This window comes from Schistocerca gregaria, chromosome 1, assembly GCF_023897955.1.
Source record: "Schistocerca gregaria isolate iqSchGreg1 chromosome 1, iqSchGreg1.2, whole genome shotgun sequence".
Classification (NCBI taxonomy): Eukaryota; Metazoa; Arthropoda; class Insecta; order Orthoptera; family Acrididae; genus Schistocerca; species Schistocerca gregaria.
In genome coordinates, this window is record NC_064920.1 from 739,471,980 (window position 1) to 739,489,623 (window position 17,644).

At 37.5% G+C, this 17,644-nt stretch overlaps 1 protein-coding gene across 1 annotated transcript in view; it reads left to right on the forward strand.

Annotated features, from left to right (window-relative positions):
- Positions 1-17,644, forward strand: part of LOC126267283 (synaptonemal complex protein 3-like) — a 112,180-nt gene that overhangs the window by 49,749 nt on the left and 44,787 nt on the right. The gene's annotated exons all lie outside the window — the stretch shown is intronic.

Consider the following 17,644-nt stretch of genomic DNA (forward strand, 5'->3'; position numbering starts at 1 on the left):
CAAAGATCCAATGTGGAGAGTAAGCAGCCCTCACACACATCGCAGGGGCATGGATGCTGTAACCAGCAACCGACACCAACGGCTGCTCACCAGTACTGACTACAAACTCATTCACTGGCACCAACATTGAAACCAAACTTTGACATTGCAGACACCCGTGCCATTCACTGGCACCTATTCCATACCAGCACAGCATAAAACTCTCCGCTGGGTGAACGAAAGACAATAATTATTTGAGTGTGAAGTTAAGGACACTGTTCACTAATAAACTTTTAGTATAGTTATTATACTTAGAGGTGAATTTTTTTTAGTGATCACTAGATCTAAAAGTAAGAAGAATATGGACAATACTCAAAAAATTGAGGAAATATCAGAACCAGCCATGGCCATGACAGTGAGTAGGGAAATGCCAGACATGTCTGAAGTACTGAATTTAATCAAAGCTCAAAACGCCCAGATTCAGAAACTCTGGGTGAAAAGCTGGAAGCACAGAGTGAGGTTTTAAGTTCTAAATTGGAGGCCTTGAATGATAGAGTGGAGAGTTTGCAGTTAGATTCACAAAATGAATTAAGTAATTCCTTAACTATTCAGATGAATCAAATGGTTACTGAACTTAGCCAAAAGCAGAATAACCAATTTCAGAAGTTGATATTGAAGACAAATGTAATAAACTAGAAGCTGAACTTGGTGAAACTTAGGATCATTTCAAAGTGTATGCAGTGTTACATTTGATGCTCTAAAACAAAGCTTTCACACTTTCCTTTAAAGTGTTGAGAAGCAGGACAAACTAATTCCTATAGTCCAGTCACAAATTGCAGGCGTTAACGCATGAGTGGATAATGTGGAATGCGACTGTAAGGAGAAAATAGTCACTTCAGACTTAATAAATAGTAATGTGGAGGAACAGATAGAGGAAATAATCAATAGAAAAGTTGCCGTGAGGATAATCTCCCAAAACGTTTCGACTGTTGCTGTTTCCAAACTTAAGGATAATAGCAATGTTATAGACTATTTGTACGAAGCATTCAAACCTGACCATGACAGAGTAAAAAATAAAATAACTTTACTTAATGTTGTGTTTTCTGGTAAAGTGGTAATTGTTTTGTTGTGGGGAGGCTTGCACACAAAATTTAACAAGAAGTATTGGTCCGTAAGTAATCGAGTGAGGTTAACGTCAGATCCATGGGATCCGGGTGGAGTCACATCTGTCTCCCAGGGATGTTAACGTTCTGTGTTAATGGGTGGAGTGACAACCGTCTGATCCCTATTTGTTTCCGGTGTTTCTTCTGCAATAAAGTTTTCCTGCACAGAATTCCCCCAACTTCTTACATTAGCCCCCTACTTCTTACAGTATCCACTTACTACTTATACTATATTATTATCCATCATTAGAGAAACATATCAGTTTGGAATTGTGATAATGTCACCCAAAATTGCTCCTGGTATGTGATTAAGTTGTCATCAGTTGTTGGAGGATTGTGCCTGCTAAGTATTTGGAAGAAGTCGTCCTCGGTTGTTGGAGGATTGTGCCCACTAAGTATTTAAGTCATCTTCAGTGATTAGGGAGTAGGGAGATGTGCCCGCTAGGAAATTTTATGGTGTTGTCCTCAGTTGTTCCAGGGGTGCCCCTGCCTGTCTTCATGACTCATCCCACGTTGTCTCAACTTATTTTGATTTGCTAAGTGGCAACATGTGATAAAGATTAAATCTGCCTAGCCAGCCATTCTCTCCCATGGTCTCGATTGTAATGTTGACAGCAGCTGATGTGGTCTCCTTGTATAGTTAGGTTTTATTTTTGCCTAGCCAGTCAGTCTCTCCCACCATCCATTTATAGTTAGGTCGTATTTTTGCCTAAGCTATTCTTTGAAAGTAATCTCTTATCCAGTTTGTCTTTGGGTGAAGAAGTCTTAATAAACTGCGAAGGATATTGGATTAATAGAAGATATGATATTGTATGAATAATTACATAATTGTGATAATATGATACATAAGTTTATGCTTAATGCAGAATGTTTTTTACCTTTTATAAAATTTGATGTAAATGGGACAGTTTGTATCAATTTTGAAAGGGGTGGGTATCAGAAAAGATAAGCACTAACCAGTTGTGAAATTAATGTTTTTTGGTGGGCTCAAGTGATTGCTAGCAAAATGAATAGAAATGAGGGTGATGATGCAGATGCGAAAGCTGTAGAACCCAGCCAAGACATGTTTGAACCAAGTGAAAGTGTCATCAGCAAACAAACATCGAAACCGATATTTTACAGCTTATTTTAGTAAAATTAGAGGAAACAAAGACAGATAACAATAGCAAATTTAGTGCAGTTAATGATCAGTTAACGGAAATAAAAGCAGATAACAATAGCAAATTTAGTGCAGTCAATGATCAGTTAACAGGAATACAAACTGAAAATAATAATAAAATGGACAGGGTACAATACCAAATAGACTAACTTAGTAATTGAGTTTCGAAACTGAATAATGGGTTCTCAGAGGGAGCAAAAAGTGTGAATGAAAAAGTCAATGTATTAGAAGATAAATTTATTGTTTTGGAAAATGAGTTCATGGCCCAATCTGCACAACAAGTGGAGAATGTTGAGGACATCAGAGTTGAACAGAAAGCCGTAACAGAAAGAATGGAACAGAACTTCAGTAGTTTAGATTTAAAAAATTTAAATTTTGAAAACAGTATCCTAACTAATGTAAATGTTTTAGATAAAAAATATCAGTAGTTCAGGAAAATTGTATTCACAATAATTTGTATTCAAATGATGGTATTGCATGGTCCAACATTCCAATCAAAAAATTTCCATCAGACAATTTACACCCAGTAGATTTTCTTCACCTCTGTAGAGATAGTATTGTGTCAGGCATGATTGATGCCAAAAGATTAAATTTGTTAAAAGATGTCTTGAAGGTGAAGCTCTGTCTTGGGTAAATCTAAATGGGAGACATATCAAAGTTTTGAAAAAAGTTTTTTAAATTAATTTTTGTCAGAAGCTGAACAAGGGATAATTAAAAGTGAATTTATCAATGGTCCAAATTATAGGAATAGGGACAGTACACTGAAAGTGTTTTGTAAGAATCAACTTGAGTAATTAGCACACCTTGACAGATCGTTTGATGAAATGGCGTTGATTGATGCACTCAAAAGGAAATTACCAGAAAGGTTGCAGTGGGATTTAGTACATGGACCTGACCACTGTCTAGAACAATGTTTATGACATGTAGGCAGGCTGGATAGAACAGTAGAAAAAACATGTACCATAATAACCGAAATGGGAACAACTACAGAAACAGAGATAGTGGTAACTTCAATCAGGGCCAAAATGGTAATAGGGACAGAAACTTTGAACATCAGCAGAACACGAACAATGGGGATAACCATGGACAGTTTAATAGGAGAAAGAGTCATAGAGGTGGCCATTCGGGAAACCACCTCAATGAAGGCCCACAGTTTTGGGGCGAGGAAATACAATTACAGGACCCCCAATTTAAACTTGCATGTAGACAATAATAATAGTATTAATAATGTGGCACATGTATCTGAAGTTGAACAGAAGGAATATCAGATTTCTCATTTATATTTTGATTAAAAGTTTTGGAAAACTGTGTTTAATTATCTACATCTATAAATACATTTATACTCTGCAAGCCACCGGACCATGTGTGGCGGAGGGTACCTTGAGTATCTCTATTGGTTCTACCTTCTATTCCAGTCTCGTATTGTTCATGGAAAGAAAGATTATTGGTATTCCTCTGTGTGGGCTCCAATCTATCTGATTTTATTCTCATGGTCTCTTCGTGAGATATACGTAGGAGGGAGCAATATACTGCTGAATCCTCGGTGAATTTCATTGAATACCTCTAGCATAGGCCTCCTCACACTACATTTCGCTTCGTGTAATTTTTGTTTGTCTGCAAGGCTTTGGCTATGTTTATGTCTGCTGTGAAGTTCCCTTTGCTTCCGTAGCAGTTTTCTAACTCAGTTGGTGTACCACGGCGGCTCTTTTCCAACTCTTACGATCTTGCTTGGCACATACTAATCTAATGCATATTGTACGATGGTTTTCAACTGTGTCCACTGATCCTCAACACTATTTGTACTTGAGATAAAACTTTTGCGTTGAGCCATCAAGTACTGTGAAATCTGCTTTTTGTCACTTTTGCTAAAGAGCAAAATCTTCCTACATTTTGAATATATCTATTTACAGCTGAAATCACCGATGCTGTAATAGCTTTATGATTGCTGATTCCCTTTTGTGTTAACTGTTTCAAATAGTTCGGGTCTGTTCATCATCACCAGAAGGTCTAGGTCTAATATGTTATTGCCACTAGTCGATTCACTGTTTAACTGCTCAAGGTAGTTTTCAGATAATGCACTTAAAAAAATTTCACTGGGATATTTGTCCCTGCCACCCGTTATAAATGTTTGAGTCTCCCAGTCTGTATCTGGTAAATTAAAATCTCCACCCAAAACTATAACATGGTTGGGAAACCTACTTGAAATATTTTCCAAATTTTCCTTCAGGTGTTCTGCCACAACAGCTGCTGATCCAGGGGGCCTATAGAGACATCCAATTACCATGTTTGAACCTGCTTTAACCATGACCTTCACCCAAATTATTTCGCTTTTCGGATCTCTGTCAATTTCCTTCAATACTATTGCACTTTTGATCACTATAAACACTCCCCCCCCCCCCCCCCCTTTTCACTGTCCAGCCTGTCTTTGCGGTATACATTCCAATCTGAGTTTAGAATTTCATTACTGTTTAGATCTGGTTTCAGCCAATCTTCCGTTCCTAGTAGTATGTGGGCATTTATTAATGAGAGCAGTTCTGGGACCTTTCTTTAGACGCTCCTGCAGTTTACTATTACCACATTAATATTGTCATTCCCTGTTGCGTTTTGCTGACTGCTATCTTGTTGCATCTCAGGAGGCGTCTTGTCGGGTCTAGGGAGGGAATTCTCTAACCTAAAAAACCCACATGTGCACTCCGCACATACCCCACTACCCTTTAGGTGCTTCCTGCATGTAGTGCACGCCTGACCTATTCAGGGGAACCCTATATTTCTCCACTTGATAGCGGAGGTCGAGAAATTTGCACCCTAGATCTCCGCAGAATTTTCTGAGCCTCTTGTTTAAGCCTTCCACTCGGCTCCAAACCAGAGGACCTCGCTCAATTCTGGGAATGACACTACAAATAGTTAACTCAGATTCCACCCCATGAGTGAGGGTTTCTGCCTTCACCATCTCCGCCAACCACCTGTATGAGCTGAGGATGACCTCTGAATGCAGACAGCAGGAGTCATTGGTGCCAACATGAGCAACAATTTGCAGTCAGGTGCACCCAATGCTCTCTATCGCCTCTGGCAGGGCCTCCTCCACATCTTGCATGAGAGCCCCCGGCAAGCAGACAGTGAACACTGACCTCCTTCCCCGATGTTTCCACTATTTCTCTAAGGGACTACATCACCCGCCTAACATTGGAGCTCCCTATCACTAATAAACCCCTTCCCCCATGTGTCTGCTCAGACTTTGCTGAAGGAGCGGCCACATGTCGACTCACAGGCAGAGTGGGTGATGCCACATGGCCGGCCTCCTCATTGACCCCCCGCCTCGTGCGACATGAACGCTGTTGAACCCACCACCCCCCTCAGGGACCGTGGGTGAAGCATGTAACACCTGGTATGTTCCATGCGACACACCAGGCTCCCCACTGCCACTACACTCCGAGGCAACAGTCTGAAGGTGGCTGACCATGGCCATCAGCACGTTCAACTGTTTGTGAACAGTGGCCAGCTCCTAATGCGTCCATACACAGCAGTCACACATCTTATCCATCCTAAGAAATCAACAATTTCCTGTAAAGAGATAAGTAATCAACTTTAACTAGACTGCTAATTCACTAAAGGCGGCTGATAGATGTCTAAACTGTGGTTACTAGACACTTCTTGTTGGAAACAATGAAAATAAACACTAACTGTCTCTAGACTGTATTCAAAACAAACACGAAATCTGTGGAACACTATTAGTAGTATTTGAAAGTTAAAGCTTCCTAAAAGCAAAAACACACAGAAAAAGAAGTTACAAGTAAGAAAATCTACAGTTAATACTTAAATTTATGTAGCTTGCTGCACAGGAGATGAAAAGCAGATGGCAGTTATGGCGTTATAATAATGTAGATACTAATCACAAACCAGAATGGGAGAGTAATGAGACTTTTGATGTGGAGTGTATTAATGATTTCTTCTGTTGTTATTGATATATGCAAAACAGGTGATGACTGTATTGGATCTGAATTGGTGGTACTTTTGATGTAGATGTGAATGAGAGCTGTGAAATGACTGAGGTTGGTAAGTCTGAGACTGGTTAACTTATTGCAAATGTGTGTAGGTGAGGTGTATGACTTTGATCGTGATGAGAATTGTGGTGTTGATGATGATGATGATGATGAGTATCAGGTATTTGTGGAGTTTAAGAATAATGAAGTTTCAGAGTTATTTGAGAATACAGGTCAGGTAAGTAATAATATGTGATGATGTGAGTAAGCATCGTGGGATACCAGTCCAGTCAAAGCAGTTTCTCACTAATGTCTTGCAGAGTAATGATCCAAACAGTAAAGGTGAGTTATCTGAAAGCCTAGAGAATAAAGGTGAAAATTTTTTGAAATTTGTTTGGGACTAAACTGATGATAACATAGATAAATGTGCATGCTGGAATAAGTTACCTGTTGTTAGTCAGAATTTGTATTCAAATTGGTGGAATTAAGTGAAAGAAGATCTAAGTTGGAAATGTAATTTTGACAGTAATATATTTTGTGTTCCTTCTGATGTTAATTATGCTACAGAACCATTTCAGTGTGTTAACCTTTACCTAACAACGTGTGTGACCAAAGTAATGCATTGGTACCAGTAAAGTTTATAAAATCCTGCAAAAACAGTGTGGATGTAGTATTTGATGAAATTGAAAGTGATCTTTTACATGAAATGTCTAATAACAGAGATGATGATTCAGATTTTGGATGTCCTTATATTAAGATTAAGACTTATAAGTGGGAAGGGAACTGTTTGATTGATACAGGTAGCCCAATTTGTGGTATATGTGAATGATTTAGAGACAAGATTAAATATAGTAAGAATTTTGTGGGAGTGCCCATTGTAGGTGTGAAGATAAGAGGAGCTACTGGTAAGCAAAGCAAGTATGTAACATGTCAAGCACTGTTAACATTTAGTATAGAGAACAAGATATATGAGCATAAATGCATAATGATAACTAGTCTAGAAGAAAATATTCACTATGTGTATAGGTTTATAAGACTATTTGATTGTGTTTTGTTTTCCAAGAATGTAGGGTGTAAGGTCATGTACTTTCTAGAGTTCTGTCTTATCCATTGACAGAGTTTAAATCTATCTATAGATTCATAAGTCTACAAAACTGTGTTTCATTTCTCTGGAATTTAGTATGTAAGATGTTGTGATTTTTGAAGTTCTGTCTTTTAGAGAGAGAAAGAAAGAGAGAGAGAGAGAGGCTAAATGAGTAGATCTTTTGGCAATTTTGGAACGGGACAATATTCACACATTTACTGCAAAAATTAGGAATAGTATCTGAGCATATCTGTATGTAATATCTTAATAGTCCACATTTTTATTTTGCATTTTACTCTGTTTATTAATGTTTCATATGTGAACACTTTTCAATTTCACCTGACATAAATCCCATATAATTGAGTTTGAAAAGCCACTCAAGGAGAATATCTCAAGTGATATCAAGAAGGTATTGAACAGCATTTATAGTACACAAAACAAAGTTGCAGGATTGGATGTGAATGCTAGACAGGAAGTTACCTATCTGTTTAAGGGTGTGATGAGAACTTTAAGGAGGAAACTGAAAGATGTGGGATGATCCACTGCCCACACTGCTGTATGGCAGTACCCTGCTGGACCAGTCAACTTGTAAGAGATTGTGGGTGCTGGGTAACATACTCTAGCATCAGTCGACTGGATGTGTGTTGTGACTAGTATTTGTGAATTGTTAACCAAACTGCTAATGACGGTGTTATTCATCATAAATACTTGTAGGGGGATTAACTTTACAATACATTATGTAACTTCAAATCAGTATTTCCTTTTTTGAATCATTTGTAAATGAATCTTCTTGGTCTTTATGTACGTAGGTTAGTTGTATGGACAATATAACAAGAGGTATACATGTCTGCTTTGATACTCTTGATTTTGGTTCTCAAGCTACTACATTGTGTCATTGTTCAAAACTGATTTATGATTATGTTTCCCTGAATCCATCTTGAATAGTGCAATATTGTATCTTATTGGATCTTGAGTTGTGGACAGACTCGTACTTAACACTGTTTTGGGTATCCTATGTCATCGTGATTCTATAGATTCTAGTAATTTACTTTGTATCTGTAATTATTTCTGTAGTTTACTGGTGTAATGTTATAGTTTTGATTTTTTAAATTATTTGTCATGTGACAGTAAGTTCCACAGATCTGAAAATCTGAATGGCATATCCTGATACATGTGTAGATTATGATTTGTATAGTAGATATTTTTCTGTAATAATGTTCTTATCAGATATGTCTATTTGCTATTCTGGGCATCATTTTGTATGCTGTATATTGTAAACATACTATTTACAAATTTTGTGAGGGGGATATTATAATGGGTCACCCTCCTCTAACATTACCTCCTTTTTTTTAAATTTATTTAGAAATAACCAACACCATGTATATTATCGATTCTTGTATAGGTGAACATTATATCAGTGTCTAACTGAATGGACTTTGTGCAATTTTATATATGATGTGTGATGTTTAGGGCTAAAATATGTAAAAAGAAATTAATTTGTTAGTACTCTATACATACAGTTAAAATTACTCTTCTTTTAAAAATATTTGAAATTACAAAATTTCTGGCATACTTAAAATTAATATTATTAATTTCACAATCTAACCCTAATTATCAAATTTATTACTGGATTGATTTACAAAATAATGATATATTTTAGCAAAGATTCTTCTTCGGTAAAAAAAAAAGGTTAGTGAACTCTTTTTCTTTGTAAACTCTCTGGAATGAGGTGAGTACTGCAGAATGTTAGGAGTAGTGGTCATGCCTCTGATGAAATCAGACATGTTTTTGATTGTGTCGCCAATAACGTCATCTGTTATGTGACAGAAGTGAAGATTATTAAGTCAGTGTGAGTTAGAAGAATGGGATAAAATAAAAATATATTCATAGCAACAGGCAAATCTTTATCAGTTATTTAGTTCAACAAGAACCTGTAATGTTATAGAAATTGCAGCCTCATGAGTGTACTCCTAGATACAGTAAGTATTAGAGTCAACAATGAGAAGAGAAATTCAATATAATTAAAAGTTTTTCTTTTCTATATCTTACGCCTCTCAAAGCTTTCTAAACTGTTTGCAGAGACATAGAACTTTAATGATGATGTGTGGGTGGATAAGTTTACAACCTGCATCACCATATAGATAGTTTCAGAAAGCTGATTGCATCACTGGGGACCTCTCTTTGTCAGAACAACACTTCTGAAATGAATTTCATAACAGTACATCAGAGAAAGACACTTGTCGAGATTCTATCAATTGTTTTTAGGTGTCTACATTGTCAGAGAGGTGGTTCCTCTGTGCCTCCCAAAACACTGCCAAGCTATAATGCCATAGTGTAAACACCACCTCCAGAACACTCAGAGACCCCCGACAGCATTGTGCCTTGCTGATGTCCTATGCTCATGCTTCTCGCATTTTCTCTGCACAGATCTAAACTGAAGTGCGTATTGGATACCCTTTACATGATAGCTACCTCAACAACATTTTTAACTGAACATCTTTCATCTGATTGTGAGAAAAAGGTGGAACAACCTTTCACACCAGAACATGATGTAATCATTGCTAACACTTGGTTTAAGAATTGTGAAAGAAAGTTTATACACAGAAGAGACCTGAAGACAACACAAGGTTTCAGATTGATTGTATAATGGTAAGAGAGCGATTTTGGAACCAGATTTTAAACTGTAACATATTTCCAGTAGCAGATGACTCTGGCCACAAATTATTGATTATGAAATCTAGATTATATCTAAAGATATTGCAAAAAGGTAGGAAATTAAGGATATGAAATCTGGATAATTTGGAATAGCAAGAGACTGTTGAGAATTTCAAAGCAAGCATTAGCAATGATTGATTACAACAGAGGAAAGGAACACAGTAGAAGATGAATGGGTGGCTGTGAGATATGAAATAGTAAAGACAGCAGAGGATCAAGTAGTTAAGAAGACAAGACATAGTAGAAATCCTTGGATGTCAAAGGTTACATTGAATTTAATTAATAAAAGGAGAAAAGTGCAGTAAATGAATCAAGTGAAAGGGAATATAAAAGTCTAAAAAATGAGATTGACAGATAGCAGGAGAAGGTAGAAGACAAATGTAAGGCTCTAGAAGCATATATAATTGGCAAAAAGACAGATAATGCCTGTAGGAAACTTAAAGAGCAGGTAAAGTTCTGTCATAACTACTGATGTTCTTGGAGGAGGCAACCGTGATAGAACTTGCGTGGAAGATGCAAAAGACAGGCAAAATACCCTCAGACTTCAAGAAGAAAGTAATAATTCCAAGTTAAAAGCAAACAGATTCTGACAGGTGTGAACATTACTGAACCATCAGTTTAAGAAGTCCTGGTCACAAAATACTAGCTTGAATTATTTACAGAAGAATGGAAAAACTTGTTGCAGCCAACCTGAGGGAAGATCAGTTTTGATTCCGAAGACATGTAGGAATACACAAGGCAATGTTTGACCCTACAACTTCTCTTAGAAGATAGGTTAAGAGAAAGCAAACCTATGTTTATACCATTCGTAGATTTAGAGAAAGCTGACTGGGATACCCTCTTTGAAATTCTGAAAGTAACTAGCGTAAAATACAGGGAGTAAAAAACTATTTAAAATTTGTACAAAAATGAGACAGGAGTTAGGAGAGTTGAGGGGCAGGGGAGGGAAGCAATAATTGAGAAGGGAGTGAGACAGGATTGTAGTCTATCCGAATGTTATGTCTGTACATTGAGCAAGCTGTGAAGGGAACCAAAGAAAAATCTGGGAAAGGAATTAAAGCTCGGAGAGAAGAAATAAAAACATTGAGGTTTGCTGATGACATTGTAATTCTGTCAGAGACAGCAAAGGACTGGGAAGAGCAGTTTAAAAGAATTGGACAGTGTCTTGAAAGGAAAATGTAAGCTGAACATTAACAAAAACACAACAAAGGTAATGGAATGTAGCCAAATTAAATCAGGCAGTACTGATGTAATTAAATTAGGAAATGAGATATTAAAATAGTAGATGAGTTTTGCTATTTGGGCAGTAAAATAACTGATGCTAGGCAGAGTAGAGAGGATATAAAATGTAAAATGGCAGGGGCAAGAAAAATGTTTCCAAAGAAGAAAAATTTCTTAACATCAAATATAGATTTAAGTGTTAGAAATGCTTTTTTAAGGTATTTATTTGGAGTATAGCCTTGCTTATAAGTGAAATGTAAATGATACATAGTAGAGGCAAGAAGAGAACTGAAGCTTTCGAAATGTGGTGCTACAGAAGAATGCTAAAGATTAGATGGGTGCATCATGTAGCTAATGAGGAGATACTGAACAGGATTTGGGACTTTCTTGATGTCTTTCCCATTCTTCAATTTGATAAAAACCATCGTGCATTGCTTTCTCACTGCCTTTTCTATATTTTCCTTCATGGCCCGATATCATGAGAACATTGTTGCTCCCACTGATGTGGAAGACTTTTTCCATATTCTCCACCATGCCAACAAGTTTTGCCTGTGCTAAAGCCCACAATGATAGGCAGTCTTTAAGCACTAACATTTTAGCTGCCATTGTCTTCTGTCCAACAATGAATTCCTCATCCAGGAAGTGGGAAAGCTGCTGTTATCTCACCTCAGTACTCATGTCACTTGACCGAGAGGAATGTGAATTGTTCACCACTCCAGTGTCCTTGTGTGCCATGTTGCAAATTGCATACCAACTTATGGGCTGTACTGAGACTGGCTGAAGCAGGTGATTCAACATAACACTCACTGATATGCTGCACCATACAGTTGATATGGCATACATGAGATGCACAACATGCTGCCAGCTGCAAGTACAGCTGCTTCTGCTGAACTGCAACTGGTTCTGCTGACTGTGAGCCATTGCATCAGCTCACCACAGCTTGTGTAGGCTGCTTACACACAAGAGGAGCTGGTACTCTCATAATACACAGAGCTACGACACTTGCCATAGGGAAAAACATATAAACTTCAAAGCTTTTTCATACTCAATCAGACACTTTGAGATAGCATTGTATCACTAACTGCAAAGCACTGGCACTTAGATAACTGGATACACTAGGGTTTTAATTAATTTCTAAAATCAACAATCATTATCTGACACAGTGGCTATTTTGACTGGGCTGGAGTGACTAAACCATGTCCTCTGCAGGGTTTTGGCTTTGGCTTTGGCGATGCCTGGCTACAATAGCCAAAGAATTATCATATGCCCCTCTGCGTGCTGAGCATTTACACATTTTGTGACAAGTTATTTATTATTTTTAAATAAAAATATGTTTGAGATTCATTTATGTTTTTAATATATTTACTCTACACCAGTGAGGACCAATTCACTTGGGATCTGCGGAAGGTGCATTAGAATATTAGGTTTTTTTTTTGTTCATATTTATTGTGTATTCTTTTTTATGACCTGTTTCACATCCTGGAGGGTCTCTTCATAATGTATCTAATGGAACAAAAGTCTAATCTATCTATCATCATGTCCAGAAATGAGGGACATCCTACACACAATCTGTCCCACCCCTCCTAAAGTGATATTCTGTTTCCCACCCATCTTACACAACATCCTGGTCTGTCTCTATGACATTCTTACTTTTAATGCCTTGCCATAGGGATCCTATCCCTGTGGAAGTCCCAGGTTCAAGACTTGTCTGTTTCATCCACTCAGCAAGTCTACTCTCCCATTCTAGTCCTGTCACAGACTTATCCTATTCCATAAGTGGTCTGGGGGTAGTGTCTTTGATTAGTAATCAAAATTTCCTCAGTCCCAGGTTCAAAACCTCCACCTCTTATATTTTGATTAATAATCAACATTGGCAACCAAAGACTTCCAGCATAAGAAGTGACCCTCATACTGCCAAAGGCCTTGTCAAAGAGGGTGGAGGAGTGGAAAGAGGTTCAGGGCACTCTCTTTTCCTTTGGGTGGGAAACTGCCCCTAAAGGCAGAAGTATCAGCAATAATCAATGGCATGAGGATACAGAAGGCAATGGAAACCACTACATTAAAGACACACAAAGTGTATCCACAGGAGATGTGGCCTGTAATTGAAAATAAAAGTGTCATTATGATCTCTCCATTGGCAAAAGATTCCAGAATAGTCTCCCATTCAGATCTCTGGGTGAGTCTCCCATTCAGATCTCTGGGTGAGTCTCCCATTCAGATCTCTGGGTGAGTCTCCCATTTCAGATCTCTGGGAGGTGACTACCACAGAGGAGGTGGCCACAAGGAAAAGATTGAATAACCAAAAAAAAGGATAACATTCTATTAGTTGGTGCATGGAATTTTAGAATCTTGAACGTGGTAGAAGAGCTAGAAAATCCAAAAAGGGAAATGGAAAGGTCAATCTAGATTTAGTAGGTCTCAGTGAAGTGAAATGGAAAAAAGACAGAGATTTGTGGTCAGATGAGTATTGAGTAATATCAGAAGCAGCATAAAATGATATAACAGGTTTAGTATTCATTATGAATAGGAAGATAGGGTAGAGAGTGTGTTACTATGAACAGTTCAGTGATAGGGTTGTTCTTAACAGGATTGACAGCAAACCAACACTGATGATAATAGTTCAGGAACATATGCTAACATCGAAGCTGAAGATGAAGAGATAGAGTAAGTATATGAGGATATTGAAAGGGTAATACAGTAAGTAAAGGGAGTTGACAGTCTTATACTGATGGGGGACTGGAATGCAGTTGTAGGGGAAGAATTAGAAGAAAAGGTTATAGGAGAATATGGGCTTGCAACACGGAATGAGAGAGGAGAAAGACGAACTGAGTTATATAATAAATTTCAGCTAGTAATAGCAAATATTGTGTTCTAGAATCATAAGAGGAGGAGGTATACTTGGAAAAGGCTGGGTGATATAGGAAGATTTCAGTTAGGTTACATCATGGTCAGACAGAGATTCCAAAATCAGATACTGGGTTGTAAGGTGTAACTAGGAGCAGATAAAGACTCAGATCACAATGTAGTAGTGATGAAGAGGAGGCAGAAGTTTAAGAGATTAGTTAGGAAGAATCAGTATGCAAAGAAGTGGGATATGGAAGTACTAAGGAATGATGAGATTTACTTGAAGCTCTCTAAGGCTATAGGCACAACAATAAAGAATAATTCAGTATGCAGTACTGTTAAAGAGGATTGGACATTTCCAAAAATGACAATCACAGAAGTTAGAAAGAAAAACATAGGTACAGAGAGGGTAACTGTGAAGCAACTGTGGTTGACATAAGTAATTCTTAAGATGATCAGTGAAAGGAGGAAGTATAAAAATGTTCAGGGAAATTTAGGAATACAAATCACTGAGGAATGAAATAAATAGGAAGTGCAGGGAAGCTAAGATGAAATGGCTGCATGAAAAATGTGAAGAAATCAAAAAAGAAATGATTGTTGGAAGAACTGACTCAGCATATAGAAAATTCAAAATAACATATGGTGAAATTGAAGTTAAAGGTGGTCACATTAAGAGTGCAACAGGAATTTCACTGTTAAATGCAGAGGAGAGAGTAGGTAGGTGGAAAGAGTACATTGAAGGCCTCTATGAGTATGAAAATTTGTCTGATGTGATAGAAGAAGAAACAAGATTCAATTTAGAAGAGATATGGGATCCAGTATTAGTATAAGAATTTATGGGTGCTTTGGAGGACTTAAGATCAAGTAAGGCAGAAGGGATAGATAACATTCCATCTGAATTTCTAAAATCATTGCAGGAAGTGGAAACAAAACAACTATTCATGTTAGTGTGTAGAATGTATCAGTCTGGCAACATACCATCTGTCTTTCAAAAAAACATCATCCACACAATTCCGAAGACTGCAAGAGCCGAGAAGTGTGAGAATTATCACACAATGCAGCCAGGTTGCCAGCAAGGATATATACAGAAAAATGGACAAGAAAATTGAGGATGTGTTAAATGATGATCAGTTTGGCTTTAGGAAAAGTAAAGGCACCAGAGAGATGATTTTGATGTTGCAGTTGAAAGTGGAAGTAAGACTAAAGAAAAATAAAGACATGTTCGTAGGGTTTGTTGACCTGGAAAAAGCGTTCGACAATGTAAAATGGTGCAAGATGTTCAAAATTTTGAGAAAAAAAGTGGTAAGCTAGGGTGAGAGACAGATAATATACAATATGTACAAGAGCGAGAGGTAATAATAAAATGGACAACCAAGAATGAAGTGCTTGAATTTAAAAGGGATGTAAGACAGGTTTGTAGTCTTCTGCCCCTATTGTTCAATCTCTTATGTGAAAGAAGCAATGATGGAAATAAAGGTTCAGGAGTGGAATTAAAATGTAAAGTGAAAGGATGTCAATGATTTGCTGATGAGATTGCTATCCTGAGTGAAAGTGAAGAAGAATTACATGATTTGCTTAATGGAATGAACAGTCTAATAAATATAGAATATGAATTGAAGAAAGAAAAATGTAATAAGAAGTAGCAGAAATGAGAACAGTGGGAAACTTAACATTAGGACTGATGGTCATGCAGTAGATGAAGTTAAGGAATTCTGCTACCTAGGCAGCAAAATAACCAATGACAGGTAGAGCAGGGAGGACATCAAAAGCAGAAAAGCACTGGTGAAAAGAGCATTCCTGGCCTAGGGAAGTCTATTAGTATCAATGTAGGCCTTAATTTGAGGAAGAAATTTCTGAGAATGTACGTTTAAAGCACAGCATTGTATGATACTGAAACATGGACTGTGGGAAAACTAGAAGAGAAGACTTTTGAAGAATTTGAGAAGTGTTGCTGCAGATGAATTGTGAAAATTAGGTAAGCTGATAAGGTAAGGAATATTGAGGTTCTGTGTAGAATTAGAGTGGATAGGAATATGTGGAAAGGACAGGATGATAGGGCATCTGTTAAGACTTCAGGGAATGATTTCTGTGGTACCAGAGAGAGTTGTAGAGGGCAAAAACTATAGAGGAAGACAGAGACTGCAAGTGAGTCAAGATGGTGTCAGTTGTAGAAGTTTTGAATATAGAAGTTCGCAAAAATAATGTTATACAGTGTCAATTTTGCAAAAAAATGCATGAAACCTGTTAAAAGTGGCTTCGTATGTGTCCAGTGTAACCATAAATTTCATTTTTGTTGTGGAAAGGTTGATCCTTTCCTGAGAATCGACAACAACTGTGCGGCTATGTGGAACTGTGCTGATTTTAAACAAAAGGCTGCATCCCTTAATGATCAAGAAACATGTACTTGTGATGCAGCAAGGAAGACCAACAGTATCAAAAAGGAAAACCTATCATATATTACAGTTATTGGACTCTTGCAGGACAAATTAAAAAAAAAAACTGTACGAGAAATATGAATTAAATCCACACAAGTTGGAGCAATGGCGTGGTAAAACAATGGCCAAAGATGTGAAAATCGGTGCTTCATCTTCCGAAAAGATCTGTTGTTAATTATTGCTGAGGTATGAGAGGACACGAAAACTCTGAGTGATGAAAACAGAAGACTCAAGCTTAAATTGGAAGAAAGTGATCATCAGGTATGTCTTAATATCTCCAAACCCGTGGAAGGATTGCCAGGAAGTGAAGCTACGACTAAAATGGCTCACAACAGGCCTAGCAGTAGATGGGTAACTGTAAAATTGAAGGGGAGCTCTTACTAACATATTAACAATAAACTTAGGCAGGACTTTGTGTTACCATTAAATAACAAATATAATTCACTTCAAAACACAGATGACATAGAAACTGTATCAGCATACTCACCTGATAAGGTGGTGCAGGACACTCAAAACTTAGCAAACAGCCAAGTAAGATATAAGAAAAAATGTAAAATCAAGATTTATTCAGACAGTTACGCCAGAGGATTAGCAGCTATGTCAGGCTAATGGAAAGCGGACCTCGTGTGATTAACGAGTTTGAAATAGAAGGTACTGTTAAATCTGGAGCTGGTTTACAAGACATGTCAACGTCAATCAAGAAAGAAAGCACAGCCCTCATGGACAGAGACTTTGTAGTGGTAAAGGCCAGAGCAAATGATGTCAGCAGAATCGATAGCAAGATAGCTACTTCGACACTGAAAAAGACTCTCAGAGTGTTAACTTGCACCAATATGATTGTCGTTAATGTGCCTCATCGACATTATTTGCCCCAGTGGCCATGTGTGCATAAGGAAATGGAGCAGACCAACTAGGAGTACAAAGCTTTCTGTAAGCACTTTGAGAATGTTTCCTTAATTAACACCAGTAGTTGCAGCAGATAATGGCATACCAAGCATGGTCAGCATTTCAATACTCTAGGTAAACATGTTTTAAGTGATACAATTCTCGGAATAGTATTGGAT